At 42.6% G+C, this 19025-nt stretch overlaps 1 protein-coding gene across 2 annotated transcripts in view; it reads left to right on the top strand.

Moving 5' to 3' along the window:
• Nucleotides 1-936: 936 nt before the first annotated feature.
• Nucleotides 937-19025, top strand: part of thrab (thyroid hormone receptor alpha b) — a 130661-nt gene continuing 112572 nt past the window's right edge. For both annotated transcript variants that reach the window (XM_070990343.1, XM_070990344.1), the window contains exon 1: nt 937-1346. The gene's annotated coding sequence lies outside the window, so the exon portion shown is untranslated. The remainder of the gene's footprint in view (nt 1347-19025) is intronic.

The raw sequence follows: 19025 nt of genomic DNA on the forward strand, positions 1-19025 counted from the left end.
AGTCGATTAAATGATTGATTTATCTCTCATTTCAATCATTTCTCATCTCATCTCAAACATTTCTTTACCTGCAGACAGTTTTCACCTGATGGTTGGATAAAACAGAATTTGCTAAATCACCTTGGCTTCAAGGAATTAACAACAGATTTTAATGCATTTTTTATATTTAGACATTTCATGCCTTATTGTAACAACAATTCAAAATGCTTGTTTTGTTCTTAAAAATATTAAATTCACACTGATAAAAAGCCAAACAATCCATACAAATGAGACGCTAGAGCCAGGAAATGTTTAGCTGATGATGAATCGATAAACAAAATTGATGTTAATTTCCCGTCAATTGACTCATTTATTGTTATTTTTACTACAGCGTGGGTTTTATTCTCCACCTTGTTGTCATTTCTTTGTTGGAAAGCATTTAAAGCTCCAGTACTTGTGAAAGTTGCTATACAATTAAAGATTATATTATTGGCTTATTTCAGCGCTAATTAATATTATCATTCAAAAAAGGGCTTGACCACACTGAATGTAAGGACTGATGATATGATCATTATTATTTCTACTTTATTACGTTATGTTCATGTATTTCTATCACTTGTAGTCATTTTATTTTGATATTTTCCTGACAAACGCCTGTTTCTGTGGCATTAACCACCAGATATTTTATACTCCAGTCGTGTCCCTTCATCACATCTCTATTTTCTTATCTACCTGATACAAGGTGGACTAATCTCACCTCAAGGCGAGGAGGAGGAGGAGGAGGAGGAAGAAGAGGGGGGCGGGGGGGCACCGTACGGATGAAGTCAATAAATAAGGAAAGCGGAGGCGACTGAAAGCAGGGGATGTTCCGCATTTCACATGTGAGCGTCCCGACATGTGTCGGTGTGTACAGTGTGTGCTTTGCAGCGGTGGTCCTGTAGAGAGCGGTAGATAGTTTTAATAAGTGGCCGCAGAGCCGAGCTCGCTGTACTGTACTGTACAGGAGCGGAGGGAGGAGCGAGCCGTGTAGTATTTCTTTTTTGGTTCTTTCCCTCCTGTCGTTGCAGCCCGTCCAAACGCTCCTGGAAGACAGCAAAAGGGGAAACAAACTACACATTTCCACGCAAAAAGCTTTGTAGGAAGGAGGTCGAGGAGCCGCGAGAGGAGGGAGATAATTTGACAGTGCGAGGCGCAGCGCTTGGCGGAGGACCGGGCTCGGGGTGAGGGGGACGTGGAGCCACTCAGCGCCGCCGCGACACTTGTGCAGACACCCGGAGGAGAGCGCTGACTTTCTCCCGCTTCGTTTCCGCCTAATGCCCCGATATCCAACCCGAAGTGGCGTCCGGGCCGCGTGGGGGTAGCCGACGGTAAGTGTCGTTATCGGGCTTTTAACCGATGGTCACACAGCGTGGTGTGCATGCAGTTTGGCGGTGCTAGCTTCAGTAGCCTGTGCTGGTTTGACAGATCAGATCAGCAGCCAAGGTACACACGGAGTTACTGTACAGGAGGCAGGGTCTAACCTCGTTGGTCTGGAGCCATTCCGCCACAATTGTTGACGCTTCCCCTTTGGTTGGTGGTGGTTGTCAATTGAACGGCAGCGCAGCCGGGATGGAACTGCATGGCGGTACAGTTTCGGTGTATCATGCCTGTACTGAGATCTGCACACAGGCCCGAACTTGGATTTATGCTTGCTGCACTCTGGCGCGCGCATGGTCCAATCACGCATGCACACTTGCACACAAACAGAGGCAGATAGACTGATCGATAAAGCTCTCCATGCACCCATGATAGACCAACAGGGAGCCTCTCAGCTCAGACACTTGACCCTCTTTGGGTCTGCAGAAGTGAGTTTTCAGTGCATACAGACATAATTATTTCACTAATAGTCTGCAGGAAAGAGACCAGAGTCAGCTTGTATGTGTTTATGTTTTTTTGGGCTGTCATACATCTTCCCCAACCATGTTCAGCCTGTCAAGATAGGTCATTAACATTATATAAAGCATGCTTCCTGCAGTACAGTCTATCATTGTGTGTAATGGTCCACGTGATGCTCACAGGCTGGCATTTAGGCTTAATTGGTCCATCTTTATTTTTGCTTCATGATTTTATTACAGACTGCAACTCAGATAAGTGTCTGATCTTGTCAGTTGATATGTATCAGAAATTGCCGGGATCAGAACAGACTGTTCTAGAGAGGCACAATGTGCATTTCATTAAAACTGTCAGAGTCGGGTATTAAATTACCACAGATGCTGTGGCTCAGTACAAAAAATGGTGTGTTTTAGATAAACATGCCCAGTACAGCTCAATACAATAGGATGTACTTTTGTAAAGAAAGCATTGCCCAGGAAGTTGCCTTGACATGATTTTACAGAAACTCAAATGCTTAATGTCGCCAAGAATCACTTTAATAATATAACCTGATGGCCCAAAGCCCGAGCTGCCTGCTGACAGACAGCACTGACACTTAGCCGTTCATTCAGACCATGTGCAAATCTCCAGTGAAAATAATCTCAGTGCACGATTGATCAGAGCAGATCATTAATGCGATGGTGACAGTTTGTTTTGTGCGTTTGTAGCTGTTTGTGTATGAAGGTCTTCATCACCACTTTACAGCAACGTAATAATTAAATCACTCAACGTAACCACTCTGCTCAGAGCCCTTTCAGAGTCTCGATTCTCCGTCACATTCGTTTTCACAGTAGTATCTTGTGCTGTGCTGATAGAAAGTGACAGCCTAAAAGCTGTATGCTCTCGCAGTTGAATCCATCAGGCTGGCAACAGAAGCATTTCCTCCGGCACACGAAAGCTTATTTTGAAAGGCAGAGTGTATGTACCAGTATGGTAACGGGTAAAAATTTCCAGTTCCAATTCTGACTCTTGAATGTCTAAATTATTGCACTTTAGATGCATCTGCACACCTTTAAAAGCTCACAGTCTTATTTTACAGTATGAGGACAGTAAATCAGACATTTTCTTGCAGCCTTTATTGTTGTAGCATCTTTCCAGAAAGGAACCTGCTTGAGCAGATGCAGTTATGTTCAGCTTTAAGTTTTGGTGAACATGAAGGAGCTTTTTTATTTATTCCTCCAAAAGTGCTCAAATTCAAAGGTGTCTGGGAATTTGCAAACACTATTATTAATAAATAATATGTCTGTCACTATTATGTAAATGCATGTGGTGCTAAACCACTGCGGAGCCTTGGGAATTAACACAAAAACAGGCTAAAACAAAGCTAATTTATGTCAGGTCAGCTGGTATGGCCTCAGATACCCACTGTTCATTAATCATTAGCCATCAGTTTAAATCGCTGTGTTCTCTCTCTGGGTTAATTATTAGCCCTGGACAAATCCACCCTTCAAGTATAAAGATTTTCTCCAAGGGTACGATTTTAAATAGAGGGTGGGCTATGAAGAGGTCAGAATCCTGTGCGGTCAAAGCAGCTCGTGGACAAACTCACAGAAACGTTTAGCCGATGTTTTCTCTCACTCTGGCTTTATCGCTTCCCTTTGTTTTTACAGTAAACAGTTTTTCATGCATAGAAGGAAAGCAAATAGGAAATACTGGCTTTGCTGTCCCCTGAGTGATGTAACAGTGTTGTACATGAGAGAGCTCACAGAGGGTGGATGGGTGTAGCCCCATGTGACCTGGTCTATATCCTCCTTCTTCTTCTCTTCCTGTTGGCTGGGGCTCCTTTAGGGGGCCAGAGGTGACCTTCTTCAGACCCTCCCAGCAGCCAGCGAGCACCCCAGTGGGCCTCTCTTTTTGTGACCCTGTTTCTGTCTGTCTCTCTTCCTGGCCTCTTCGCTCTTTTTCCTTCTCCTTACTCTCCCCCCTCCCTCTCCCCGTCTACTCCCGTCCCCTCCTATTCCCCATGGCAGGGCAGCAGTGCTTAATGCTTAGAAACATAGAGCGTTCACTTATATAACCTTGGCTGTGCAGCTGATGTCCTGGTCTGTATCTGCTGTATAATGATGTCAGAGCTGTCTAGAGAGGAAGAGGGCATGCTGGGTAGGCCAATATGTCAAGAGCTATTCCTGAACTGAGCATGGTGAGTGGGGTGATCCTAGGATTTGCCTTCCACTTCCTCCCTTTTTGTCCCTGTGTGATGGAGATACAGTTGATTAGATGTTCGTTTTATTCACCAGCTTTAATGGAACTTGTGTTAACGATGCGTCTCGTACGAGGAGTGTCCTCGGCACGGCTGCTCCTGAGGGAGCTGCTGCATTGTTTGCCCATATGTCAAGCTGAATACCTCAAGACTTGGTAACCCTGCTTTAGATTTTTCCGGCATTTTCAGACATACTACTGGACCTAGGAGGACGTTATAACTACAGGCCAGCAATGGTGACATATTTGTAACTTGTGACTTGCTTGATGTTGCCTTTTTCTCTATGAATGCACATTCCAGGCTAATGCACAGGGAGACGCCTGTTATTCTCCTCTTTACTTTCTGTTTGACCTCAGACGACTCTTGCTCATCCTATAGAGGCCAGGCCCCAAGGCGCTTTACCGTGTTGTCTGTGTTTATCTCTATTGACTAATTAGATTATACCACGCATATGCTATGGATTTGTCAGTGAGTTCATTGGATCTATTCAGCCAGTGTGAATGCAGCCAACCACAAAATGTCAGTGGATCATCATGGGTGTCTGCACTGGGACTGGGATGATAAATTTTTTGGTGTTGTACAGTTAAACTTGTGTTTACCAACATGAAAGCCATTTTTTATCAAAGAGCACTTGTGTAGAAACATCCATTAATTTCAATTTCAGTCAATGAATCGGCCTCTTTATGCATGAAAAGAACGTTCAGATGACAAACATTAGGCGTCTTTGTCTGTATATGCCCATATGTCACTATGCATGTTATTAATAGAGACCAAGCACAAATGAAATCAGGATGACCTGCTGATGTGGGAGCACTGGTCACTGCCTTAGAGCCGTCTGCTCCTCACAAACTCCTCTTGTTCCATCAAATCCAGATCTGATGAACGAGTAATAAGACATTGCAGTACAGAAATGCCAATCTAAGTCTAATGTAATTTAAAAACAGTGTCACCTTTACATAGATTGCTCACCAGAGAGCACTGATAAGTTGGTATTCAAACAGGAAAATAGCCTACTTTGTATGTCTCCTGGTTAGAATTCTTTCAGAAAGCAAATTCAAGGCATCTCTTTTTATACTTCCCAATGTTGATATCAGCGTCGGCCTCCACGTCAGTCAGCCTGTTACAAATGTGGGGCGCAAAGACCAAGATCAGTGGTGCAATAACAATATATGATAATTATAATGAAGACAAAACAGTTTTCAATCAACAATTATGAGTCAGTGTGTTGAAAAACAGGACTGACTTTGTTAAAACTGTAACCTGAATGTTTGATTTTTCCACAAAACTCATACTCATGACTCATATTGTTATTGTTATATATTAATGATAAAATTAAGTCTATAAATAGGAAAAGGGTGATAAAGATTAATCTGAGCGAGTTGAGTCTGAGATCATAAGAGCAGTCACAAGAAAACATTAAATGCACTCAAGGCCATATTGTTCAGAGAAATATCAGCTGTTTCTCAGCGAATCATTGTTGATATAAAAGAGAAGCTTAGAAAAAGGGCAGGAGAGGATTCTGAGCTTTCATCTTTCATCAGGAGTCATTAATAATCATCAAACACATCATGTTCAACAAAGTAGTTTAAAAACACAAAGGGCGACCAGTTACTGCATACTGCTGTTAGAAGCTGAGTGCAATTAGCTGATGATTAAGATAAGATAAGATAAGATAACACTTTATCAATCCCCCTTAGGGGAAATTAGGGTGTTACAGGCAGCTGCAATAGTATTAGGAATATACAAAATGAAAATTACACATGGTTTAAGTCCAGTGTTTTGCACATTAGATAAAAAAGAAATGTAATACTGCACACCGTATTACATGGATGTAACGACAAGATGACGAAACATGAAAATCACATTAGCTTGATCAGCCACCACCAATAATCAATACAAAGTACAACACAAAAAAAAAAAAAGAAAATGAGTGAGTTTACTGCGTCCTCTCAAACATTACAACGCGCCTGTACTAATACTTCCACTGTACAGTGATTAGCTGCTAGTGCTAATAACATAATGGAAATTGTTAGCTCGCTGGTTAGCTTCTAATCTTCACACGATGGGCCAAGCCAGTGTTTGAATTTTTTTTCATTTAACAATCAGAAATGTTGATCATTATCTGTCAAATAATCATTTCAGTTCTAATCCAAAGCAGGACTTGTGTAATCACATCAAATCTGTTGGCGTACACTTATTATACTCTTTAAAAAGTAGCCCAGGTCAGCTGATCTCTATCTGCATATACACATATATGCACACACATGTGTACACACACACACAGTATATCCCCTGTCCTCTGTAGCATGAAGGAAATTCCATGCTGTTTCCTGCTGTTATATCTGGCATGCAGCGGAATGACTGTGTCCTCGCTGGCGATTCAAACCTCATTAGCCAAGAAGAATGAGGCTAACCTTACGGTGTGATGTCGCGGCCGGCTTGTGTTGCATTGAGAGGCCGGTGAAGCCCCGCTGCTGATAAGCACACTGTCATGGTGAACAAGACAAGAGATTATCAGTGCGTTCTGCACACAGACCACTGGGGGTCCTGCTGTCTTCGAGGTGCTGGAACATCCCATCCCCCTAACACACAAACACACTCGCAGAGTGTGACGTCAGCTGTCAGCCAACGCGCTCTGAGTTTGTGGCTTTCTGTTGCTGTTGTGCTTTTGTTGCCCCTCCCTTTGCTCTCCTCTGAGTAGGTTCACTTTGGTTTTTTTCACTTGTTTCTGTTGAGCAGGGGTTTCCATGCAGATGGTTACCAGAGGCTCCCCCTTCTCTTTCACTTCTCTGTACCACTGAACCTTTGTTGCTCTCTGCTGCTCTCTGTGTCTTTGTGGCAGCCAGGCTCTGCTTCGGCAGCTTCCAAATCACTGGGGAAAATAATAATTTGTAAAATGGCCTTTATTGGCCAGAGAGAGTAGTGAGGCTGTTTTACACAGCCGCACTCCTCACTTATTAACACCAGTCAGCTTGGCTCTGCCCGGGTACAACTGGGGCCACTCACAACTGGCTTTTCATCAACGGGAATACTTGGCACCGAGGCCCGTGAGGTTTATTTTTGCCAGGGTGAAGCGGAGCACTTTACGAGGAGGAGTCCATCCCACATTTGCTGGCACTGAACTGCTTTCAGTCTCTCTGTGAGAGCTGCCTCAGTTTATGCAGTGGGATAGAAATTAAGTCACTACACATTTGCAGACATATTAAACAACCAGTTCCCAAGACAATAAAGTGGCTGCTTTTTTTCTACTGCGTCATAAACACTGAGTCGTTGCGGCATACAGAGGGATTCCCTTCATGTGGATTTCAGATTAAACTGGCAATAACAATTTCAGTATCTGTGCCCCTGGGGCAGAAGATAATCAGTTTATAATCAGGGTTCCCGAGAGGAATTAATGGGTGTATGTAATGTGTGTGGAATTGGAAATAAAAGTAGTAAAAGATAATTGAACATGTAAACCAAATTGCTAACTGTTGCTCTGACGGGTTCACTGTTAGATTATTTGTGGTATGCATACAGTAAAGTGAATTATCTATTACAATTTAATAATCGATTTATCTACAGATTCATTTCTCGATTCATTGCCTCATCTATAAAATGGAATAGGATAGTAAAAAAAGCCCATCACAAGTTCTTAGAGGCTAAATTGTTTGCTTTTATCCAAACCAACAGTCCAAAACCCCCAAATATTCAATTTATAATGGAATTAAACAGAAAAAAGAAGCAAATTCTCATGCTGGAACCAGAAAAGGTTTCAGCTGTTTTTTCTGTTATTTTGATATTTTGATAATTGTTTCAGCTATATTATATACTACACGATATGTGCTATATTGCATATTTGCTATACTGTGTGTGTAAGTAGTACACAAACTACTGCCTCCCAAAGGTAGATGAAGGCCCGGCTGATGGCTTAATGATGAAGATGTGGTGTTAAAATGTGATAAGAGGCAACAGAAGAAAAGTCTGTTGTACTGCTTCCACTATTTTCCACTCTTCAACATATCTGCTGAGGTAATGAATAACTCTGTGCAAAGAGATACTCATAAAACCCCACAATTAGAAATTTGGCTGCGACCCAAGTCCCACTATGGCTATTCTGCTCTTCTAACATGTTCTGTGCTGTATATAGGTCAGCATTTCATTACTGTAGGAAAAAAAGCCATGAGCACAGAATAGTTTGACCCTTTTTAATATCCCATCAGAGTGAGTTTAATGCTCTTTCCTTCATGCTGTTGCACATAAAACTTTACCAGGATTTAATTTTTCAGTAAAAAAGGGTTTGAGATTATCTTAAAGATCTCTGACAAAGTCTCCGCTGCTCGAGTTCCTCTCGAATAACCTTGAATCAGGAGCTGGATAAATGGTTGGCTATGCAGAAGAAAGGCTGGGGTTTTATTGCTCCCTGTTTTGTAATCTGTCATGCTTGAGGAAATTTGGATGGACTTGTTCCAGAGCCGAATGGTTTGGCAAGCGTCTATGTGGCTCCACCTCTTGGTCATTGTTTTTTTTTTTTTTAAATTGGGATTGGGAATAAGGCCACCGCATGTATCAGACACCTACAGCACTTTTGCTGCAAAATATCTGCATTATTACAAAACCAAAGTGAAGACCTTGAGTTACAGTCGGCCTTCAGAATAGAAACATGTAGGTTTTCATTAGGGCCGTGACTTTCCACCCCAGTCAGTGTGGAATTACTGGTGTTACTGGTGGTGCAATTAATGAATGGAGCTGTTATACTTGTTCTACAGCAGCAACCTTTTCTTGTCAGACGTACCCCCACAGCCCTATTAGATGAACTCAAGTACCCCTGATCGACACCACCCACCGTGCTCCAAATGTGTTCATTTGAACTGATTTCAAATGGGCCAGTTGAACTATTAGTAATCTGGAAATAGACATAGAGGTACTATATTTTTCTTTTTTCTTTCTTTTTTTTTTTCATATAATTGTTTTCTCAACGTTTCGGTATATTTGCTTACTTTTCAGAGTGACAGAAGCTGGATGTTCCAGAATATATCCATGAAGTTAAGCTATTTCAACCACTTATCCATGGATTTAAGATAACTGTTAACAGTTTATCACTTTTAGCTGTTTCAGTCATTTCTGCATTACTTTTAGCTAATTATTTCCATCATTTTCTCAATTATTTCAACTGTTTGTCCATTAGCTTAAGCTAACTGTTTCAGCTTGTGTTTACTGTAGACCATATGCTTCTCACACACTCTTAATCACTCAGGTTGCTCAGCGTGTGAATATTCTTCTTTAGTCGATTAGTAAATTCTCTGGATTTAGTTCAGATGCTGCACAGTCTGTCCACATACCCCGTGTCAACTGCAGAGGGGACAAGTACCCCTGAATGGGAATCACAATCTACAGTATCACCATAAAGTAACAAGACAAGTGTCTGAATAAGATGTATCTGGTAGGATTTTTTATGATTTGTCATTAAAAAGGCATTTGGATTGTGCTTTCCTTGTTCAGGTTTTAATTCGCTCAGTTATGACAGGTTGCTTCTTTCTAGCTGTTATGCACACAGCTCTCTAATTTAGCAGGCTGCCTCCTCAGATGGTGAATGCCCTAGATTCTGGTCACATGTCTGGCTCACAGCGGTCGAGACACAGCCCTGTTTGACGGGTGCACCGGGAGTGTATGTGTCTGTAAGATATTGCCCTGGCTGAAGAATTAGACTTTGGTTTATGTTATGTCTGTCTGTGAGGTCAAAGGTCACTTCAGAGTTTAGCTGGGCTTCTTTGAAGTGTGACTAACAGTGACCCACTCGCACATTTCTGTCTGAGGAAACTTTTCCTGACATCACATCCAAACTTTTCTTACATTGGAATCATTTGTGCGGCAGGAGCTTTAATCCTTCCTCCCATTATTTTCACTGCATTGTGTTTTTTGTGAGAAAGTGAAGTCAACAGACACTTGTTGAGTCAGTGCATTGGTTGAAGGATACACACACGCGGTCCTTCCCTGCAGTTTGTCACTTACTGTGTGAGTAATAACCAAATCAAATAATTGAGCAGTGACGATGGTGGAAATTGTCTGCCATTATAGAACCTGCAGGTGGGTAGGCTGTGGTTGGTGGAGGGCCGTGCAGGTAACCTTTTCAACAGTTTGTTTGATGATGGTTATCTTAAGTTTGATGATGGTTATCTTAAGTTCAGCACACTCACACAGTGGCACACGTTATTTCAGCCGGTGCCATTTTTCTGGCTATATAGATTGTATATCAAGATATTTTGACAGAATTTGTCAGAAGCAGCCACAGCACCATCCACAACAGCAGGTTAGAGGCAAGGTTCACCTGCGGGATCTTGTTAAAAAGGTGTCCTTTTTTTAATTCTAAGAAACACTGCAAGCCTCATTTGCCGAAGCTCCCCCCCCCCGCCCCCCCACCCCCCCACCCCCCGTGTTGTGCTTGTTTAAGCACAACACGGGGGGTGGGGTTTTTAAAAAACAGATTAATCGATAATGAGAATCATCATTGTTTTAAGCCCTCACTATATGATACTGTCGGTGAGTAATAAGTTGATTTTTCCAACCTAAAGCTACTGAAAGGGGTGATCATCATGGCTAATTCTGTATGATAAAGGATTTGTCATTCAAATGTCAGTGGTTATTTTCTCTCATGGGTCAGAAAAGCAAACAAAAATTCCAGTCAGTCATAATATCGAGTTGCAATACTTGTAGAGTCGCATGACATCAAATCTGAAAGTATCGTGATAGCATGGAATCAGGAGATAAGCATTTCCTTCCAGCCGTACAAATAATCAAACAACAAATAGAGTAACCACTCTTGTGCTGGCACAAAGGCGCTCTGTTATTAACACTCTCAAATTAAGCCTTTAAGAACTCGAAGTACTAGTTTATGTAGGTTATGTAAACAATCATTAACGTAACACTATAAGATCACCAAGTTGCCAACACACAAACTAGATACTGTTCAGTTTGAATGCATCATTAATCCCAGGATTCGTCTGGCGTTTTACCTGGGCCAGGGAATGTGTTTCATCTCTACCTGTTCATGCTGCTCGCCAAGTCAAGAGATGGATAGCTACGAACTAGGAGGTCCAGAATGCCAACTTAATGCCAAATGCCCTGCAGGTGTGTGTGTGAGTGTGGGTGCGTGGGTGTGCGTGTGTTTGTCTTTTTAAAAGCATTGAGAGACTTGCTGATCTGGAAGGCGTGCACATTCCTCATCTGAGATGTTTCAACTGCAGCCAATCAGTGAAATCTGGCATGCTGCAGACTCTGGTTGAAGTTGATTCAGTTTCTTGCTGACATTGAAAGTAACACCTCTTCTTTTACACACGTACATGTGTTGGCATGTGGTGAAAGCGGTGCTGCTCGTCGATTCTTGCTGTGTGCATCTATGTGTGTGTATGGAGAGTTGTTTGTGTGAGCACTGTATTTCTGCAGTGTCTCCATGTGTTTGGGGTAGAGGACAGGCTCTGGTTTCCTTCGACATAGCTGGCCCGGTTAGCAGGAAACTCAATAGGCAAAGTGTGAAGCAATCACTCTGTGATTAGTGTACACTGCCGCCCTGCAGCAGCTCCGGCCCGTCAGCACTGGACACAGAGGTTCAGGGAGTTTGCATGCAAGTGTTGCACACTTGCACCGCCACTCATGCAATTGATATGCATGCATGTACAAACAGGCATTCACACATCCCACAATCACACACATTCATGTTCATGAACACATGCAGGCAGCTATTCTTAGCTAAAATGTTGACACTCGAGTTATTACAAACCACTACCCTGTGACGAACACATGCTGCATTAGAGACTCAGGGTTCGCTCAGTTCTGTCCATAGGAAGACACACAGAGGGACGTTCAGTCCATTCTGCAGCCAGCAGCCTCGCTGTGTGTGCAGCTCTGTCTGAACCATCTCCAGTGAGTGTGTGCGCTGTGCCCGACAACAACTGTGTGATTTTGTTTAATGGAAGTTGACAGTGAGTGAAGCACTAAGCTGCCCGCAGTCCTGTATCACTGGAGCTACTTCCTCTATCAAAACAATTATCTGTCAAGTCTGTCAGTTAATTACAACAACATGTTTTTCAATTATTTTCACTTTCATTTTGACTAGTGGTATTTTTGTGGGGGTTTTTTTGTTTTTTTTTTTTGCTCTCTTTGCTATGACGAAATTTTACAAATGTGTGAAAGCGAACAGTCAAAATAATCAAACTGGTCTATGGAGCATTCATAGAAGTGGCTGGATGGAGGCCCAGGGTGACTGACGAGGGTGTCAAGCTGGCCGGCCCCTGAGAAGAGGCTCCAAATGCTGCTTGTGTTCTCTCAGTTGTGTCCCTGACCCTTGTCCAGGTTGGACACGCTCCAGCTGGTCCCCAGAGCGAGCTCTCCCTACTTTCACATCTGTAGTCCTCTTCTGTGCCAAAGCAGGCAGCGCTGACCCTGCTGGTGTGTCAGAGAGAGAGAGCGAGAGCATCGAGAGAGAGAGAGAGAGAGAGAGAGAGAGAGAGAGAGAGAGAGAGAGAGAGAGAGAGAGAGAGAGAGAGAGAGAGAGAGAGAGAAGCTAGCACACAGGGAGAGAGGGCACATGGATCATGTGTTGACTGTGAGTTAATGTATTCTCTGTCTGCCTATTTGTGTGGCTATCATGTGAAAGTACATTGTTTACAGTTCATTGCTTCCCCTTGTCATTCCTGTGTGTGTGTGTGTGTGTGGGGGGGGGGGGGGGGGCATGTTAGTGTGCTAAGCACAAGTGTGCCGGCAGAGCCTTATCTGACACGGGGGGATTGGGGGATTAGCTGCCCGTAGGTGACCCCTGGGCTCCTCTACCCTCTACCTGTCGAGGTCTTTCCACCTGTTTTTCCACAGATTGTTGCTCGACTTAGCCCATCAAACACAAATGATGTGTTCTTGACATTCCTGTTCATCATTTCCTGAAGCATGTCTTCGGTTTATGTTTAGTTTTTTTAATGTAGTCTAACTCTGGTCTTTCTGTTCATGTTTGACACTCTTTCAGTAATAATCATTCAGTGTGTTTACATGCACTGATCGCCCCCAAATAGTCGTTGTTCATTGTTGCAGGATGCATGTTTGTATGTTGTTGTTATTGCGTATTCACAGGAAACGGTGCGGCATGTAATCCAGCATTACTGTTATTTAATCTCACTGATGTCTCACTGTTCACTCTCCTGCAGCTGCATCAGAGCTGTATTAAGTTACTGCTCATGCAAACCGAACAATTACCACTGCTGCCTCTCGTTAGAAGTGTACAGCCGGGGTCGCCTCACAATCCTGAGACGTGCAGTGTGAAACCAAAACTTTGTGGCGCCAGATCACCCAGGACTGGAATCTTAAAGTGAAATATGACATCACAGATGTAGTAAACAACCGATAAGGCCTCCATATTTGCAACACTATCAATCAGTTATGTTGACAAAGCTATGTTACAGAGAAGGCTTTGTTTTGACTTGCTATGCATTTTTCAGACTTCCGCCTCCAACCTGAAACAATGGAGGTGAACGGAATTTAGATCATGTTGCAAAATGACGCTTTAGGTCAGCAATGACACTCTACCTGGAAAATGTCTTGTGTAATTTGCATGAACTGCTCCTTTAAAGTGCACTTGCAGACATAAAAGGTAACCTCTCACAGCGAAGATGTAGTTAAAACATGCAGATACACAGTCAATTATAAAAATGCATTGACTACTATACATAATGCTAAAATGCTAATATGCAGCAATGCTACCAGGGGAAATGTCTCCTCTGTATTTTATGTAATTACACTTAAGTTTATCCATTGTCGTGGCCCATTTTTGTCTTGACAATTATGCCAACTGATTTTATTATTAGAAACGAGTGCCAGTGTATTTCCAGCGAGTGAATAATTGATTATTGAACTGTCTCTGCTGGAGCACAGGGCTCTCATGCATGCTGTCGAACACATACAGCACATGTGCCTGCCCCGCTTAGGGTGCACACACAAACACGCAAAGTCCTGTAAAAGCCCACCCAGGGACTTTAAAAGCGCTGTCAGTTCAAGCACAGCGTGGTCCGTTGTCTCTTTCCAGTCATTGCAGTACCACACTGTAGATCAGGCTGGGTAGGTGGGTGTTTGTGTGCATGTGTTTTAAGTGTGTAGGTTTGGCTCTGTGGCACTGCGTTTCATAGAAGTTCCAATAAATCTGAGTCAGACGGCTTCTTTACTGTAGATTAGAGGAAGGAAGGAAATTAGTGAGAAAGGAGGGGAGTGAGAGAGCGAGAGCAGAAAATGGGTCAGACATCTGAGAGCCAGGCATTCATTTTTCTGCAAAAGGTGTCAAGACATTATCCAATTGCGCCTCTTTTTCTTCTTCTTCTTCATGCCTTCTCTGTCTTCCCTGCGTGTTTTTTTGTTTCTCTCCCCACTTTCCCCGGCCAAGGAAAAGTGCAAAGAGAGGAGAGAGTTATTATGCTTGGCATGTCTGCAGTGGACGGGCTTTAATTTGGACACGGCCCAGCTGATCAATCTCCACATTGGCTCAGTTACAGCACTGTGTGTGTGCATGCGTGTTTGTGTGTGTGTTTGTGTTTGTGTGTGTGTGTGTGTCTGAGACCACATGTAACATCTAAGCTCTTAAAGTATGCAAACCAGCAGATTGCTCTAGAAGTAAGGCACACTGGATTAATCCTGTGTGGAAATGACTTATTCCATACACAGAGCCGTGGAGGAACAATGAATTGGATTAGAACTGAAATGAGCATTAATGGAATACATGCTGCTCTCGTCTGTAACAAAGTCCAAATAAAGGAAATGCAGACAGGGAGCATCAGCTGAGTGCCTGGAATGGAAATATGGAGTCCTTTAGGTGGCATATCTGACATGTGTGATGTTAATGTCTAAGGGTAGATTGTAAGCTGATTTGGAAAGGAGCTCTCTTACACACAGATGAGCACACATCTACTCTCATTTACTCTTAAGTAACTCAGGGTGATTTGCATAATATGCAAACAGATGGAAGTGATTCAGCGGGTGGTTTGGCAAAGCGTCAGTGAGCCTGCAACATTTCCTGTTTGAGGCCTTCCCTGGCATGGAGAGCCCTTAGCCCACGTCTATTAGAAAGTCCTAGTTGTAGTTGTATGACAGCAGCTCTCAGAAACGGACTGCAGGCAGGATCCCCACATAATTCATTCATCAGTGAAGCCTCCCACAGCAAGAGCCTCTTTTATTATTATTATTATTTTGCTGTAAAAAGACTAGGGACAATAGTTTTTCAGTTGTTTGTGAAAAATGGCTGTTATAAGCTCCCACTGCCTGAGGTGACCTCCTCAGATGTCTTGTTTCGTCTGACCAATAGTCCAAAACCCAAAGGTACTCATTTTACAATGAAAAAAGAAAAAACAGAGAAAACACAAAGGCCTGACGCTGGAGAGGCTGAAACCAGCATTTTGTGGCATTTCTTCTTAAGAAAAATGACTAAAATGATGGTTCGGTGATCAAAATAGCTGCAGATGTATTTTCTATGAATCGAGTGATCGCTGCAGCTCTGAAAGAGAAAGACATGTAGAAATATGCTAAAGGGACTAAAAGCTGGAGTTTGGTTCTCAACGTACAGTACGGTTCACTTTCATCTGACAATGGAAAGGCTTGACGTTGTTTATAATATGAAGCTTTTTGTCAAACAGCTCTGTCCCAAACGTCAGATTTTTCTAATAAGATTAACAATGGCTGCAGTCGAGTTTTGGGAGATGCTGTCATTTTACATTTTTTTTTTTATTGTGAAGATTAAGCACCAGCCTGTCTCCAAAATGCTGGTCTGCAGGACGGGCATAGCAATGTGTTGGACATCCTCTGTCAAAGCCGCGGGGAAACAAAGTGACGATGCTTCATTAAGTACAAAACAGATTTGCATGAAAGGAGATTTTTTATTCTCGATGAAATAAACAGAAAGGTATCTCAAATATGCGTTTGATCAGCAGTCCTACAGAAACTGTTCTGTCTCTCAGAGCAGATGAGCAGGCTTATATAAATACCATACTGGCCTGAATATAAGAAAACCTTCCTTTTTTTAGACTTGTAGAAACTAAGAGATACACCGTTACAACACGGTGGTCATCAGCTTTAAACACGGTGCGGTGTTGAACAGTGGTGCTGCAGGCCGCTCATAGCTCTCAGTTCAAGCATTTCAAAGAGAATGAGCATAGATGTGGACTCAGCTGTTGGTCCTCATCCTTCAAGTCTTTTCTCTCGTAAAAATGAAACACATGGTTGCTTTGAGCAGACCATAAATCTCAACTTTTGTGTAGCCTGTCCAAGAATGCAGCCAGTAATACTGTGGCATTCTCTTTAAGCGTTTATGATTTTTCAAAATACACTAATTTGCTTTCTTTGAGACAGTGAGATGAAAAGATTAATAATAATCTGCTTTCTGTTTATTTAATGTGGGAATGGTGTAAGAGTTAGGCTAGCTTAGCATAAAGGCTACAGGCAGGGAAACTGGTTTAGCCTGGTTCTGTCCAAAGTGCAAAAATATGCATCCCTCTAACACGTCTGAAGCTCACTAATTAAAACAATGTATGTCACTGGTTTTTACTCGTACACAAACAGAAATAATTGCAGAGCATAACTCCCCCTGAAACCAAACCCTGTTTATTTTTACATTTCTCTTTTGTGTTTTTTAGCGTTTATGCCTGTCTGGTGGATGCAACTTAGCCAGAAGCTAAATTTGGTACAAAGACTCTCTTCTCTTTGTTTGAGTTTTTTTTTTGTATATGGTCCTTTACACAAATGCAAACAAGAAAACAAATGTGTACAGAATAAACAAACAACATGCTAGGCTAGCTGTGTCTTACCTTGTATTTCACAAACGTGAGCTTGATATTGATGTTATGGTCTCACTGTTTGGACAGAAAGCAGACAAACAGAAACGAGGTGTCTCGCTCAAAAGAAAGCCAACAAGTGGATTTCCCACATTTGAAACTGTTCCTTTAAGTAACTGCCTCAGCATGTGACTTAATTTGCAGAAAACATCTTGGCTGAAGTGGATTCATGTCTTACGTTCAGAATGTGTTCACAGTCAAAATTGGCTTGAAGGAACAACGAATATTCTTTAATGCCTCTAAGACCCCGCTGGAGGGTCCGTGCCTTAATCTGTATGACCATCTGCTGAACCTGGAAATCATGTGTCAGCCTACCGGTGTGGATATTTGTTGTTGTGCTCTAAGGCTTGTCACTGACGGTCATGTGTAGACGTTATGTCATAGATAAAGTAGTTAAATCTCTATTTTGGACTGTCGGAGGACAAAGTTGAGGAATGTTGTTTCTGGTTTTCTGCTCCTCCGTCTGTCCACTTCCTGTATTTTTTGGTGACTGTCAGTGATCATACATCACTGCTCGAAGGCAGGAATATTAATGAAAATGTCATCTTATATTTGCTCAAACAAATGGCTGAGGTGAGTCTTAATCACAGAGTGATCGCTCGTCTTCTTGAGGACTTGAATGGCGATCATCTGACTTGTTGGCGTAAAGATGTCATGGCATTCCCCACAACAACAACAAGTTTGGCTGAAGCAAAAGTAACATTACTCCGCGGTGGAGGAGTTGGTTCCAGCAAGAGGAGTGACTTCAGTAGTGTGGAAGTGGTTTGATTAAAAAGATCAGATGCACAACACACCATGGAAGAAGTGCAAGAAGACTGTAACAACAAAAGGAGCAAGACATCAAACTGACTTCACCTCCTCCAGCAGAAGAAGTCGACTGTGAGTGGAGCCACAGCTGATGTGAGCTCAAGACCAAGCAGCCAAACGAACAGCTGAGCATCACATCACAGAGTCTTTGTCGAGTTCTACTCCATATTTTGTCATAACGACAAGATTAACATTATTGCAGAAAAACCCTGAAATATTGTGATGTTATTTTAGGGCCCCAGACGCACATGTGGTGTGATATATGCAGCTGTGATAGGTGGAGTGCAGAGCAGGGCTGGGTATCATTTGAAGCTGTTTGACAGTAGTGCAGATAAAACACATGACTTGTACTACTTATACCAAAAGTACCCTTATACCTTAATTTGATATTTAATCCTGAATGTTGTTAAATACAAACAGCCTGACAAGAGCTTTGCCTGAATAAGACACTCTAATTCTAGCAAAGTTTTTATTGAAAGCAGAATGTATCTGATCAAAGAATAAGTGAACAAAATGAGTCTGTCCAGACATCCGACAGGAGCTTTTGGTCCTTGCATTGGACACATTATGGTCTGTACCACTTAAGCGCTGATGCTGCGATACATGGTGCTGAAGAAGATGCTTTTCAGAACAGGACAGAATCATTGCTGCACATTTCCTGCTTGTAACACTAACCCGTATCTCTCTCTGTCTGGTTAAAATAAAACAGAGCATATACTGTAGATGGGTTTAAGTGCTGTCAGGTTTAACCCTGCCTCCAAGCAGCTGGCCCTCTTATCTGTCCCGCCTGTGCCGATGCATATTTATCCCTCCCCGAGTGGCTGAGAGCTGGCTTAGCATATGGATTAGCCGGAGAATCAGATGCATGGCCACACCGAATCACCACAGCCGGTAACGAAACTGGTGTTGCTTTAAGGGAAGTTCACCGGAGCACTCGGTCTGACTTATGGAAGAAGTCAGCTGTGGAGTTGTGTCTCAGTCTGTTGGTAATGATTCTAAAGTACACAACCGCCTTTAACAAATCATATAGATCCCCTTAGTGGAGTGGATTCAGGCTGAGTAATCATTATGGAAGGGAGTGCTGAAACCCTTTGACCTCTCCAGTGTATATAGGCTTCAGCGCCTCAGAAAAAGTCAGGTAGCATATACTTTGGAAGCTATCGTAGTAAAGCTACTTTAGGTGAGACGAGGTGTACAATATTTGCCGTATTTGAGTATTTACATGCGTTATTTGGATATAGTATGAGGATACGAGGTGACGCTGTTTGCAGCCTCTGGGGACAGGAGTGGAACAC

The sequence above is a fragment of the Chaetodon trifascialis genome, chromosome 21, assembly GCF_039877785.1.
Source record: "Chaetodon trifascialis isolate fChaTrf1 chromosome 21, fChaTrf1.hap1, whole genome shotgun sequence".
NCBI classification, from domain to species: Eukaryota; Metazoa; Chordata; class Actinopteri; order Chaetodontiformes; family Chaetodontidae; genus Chaetodon; species Chaetodon trifascialis.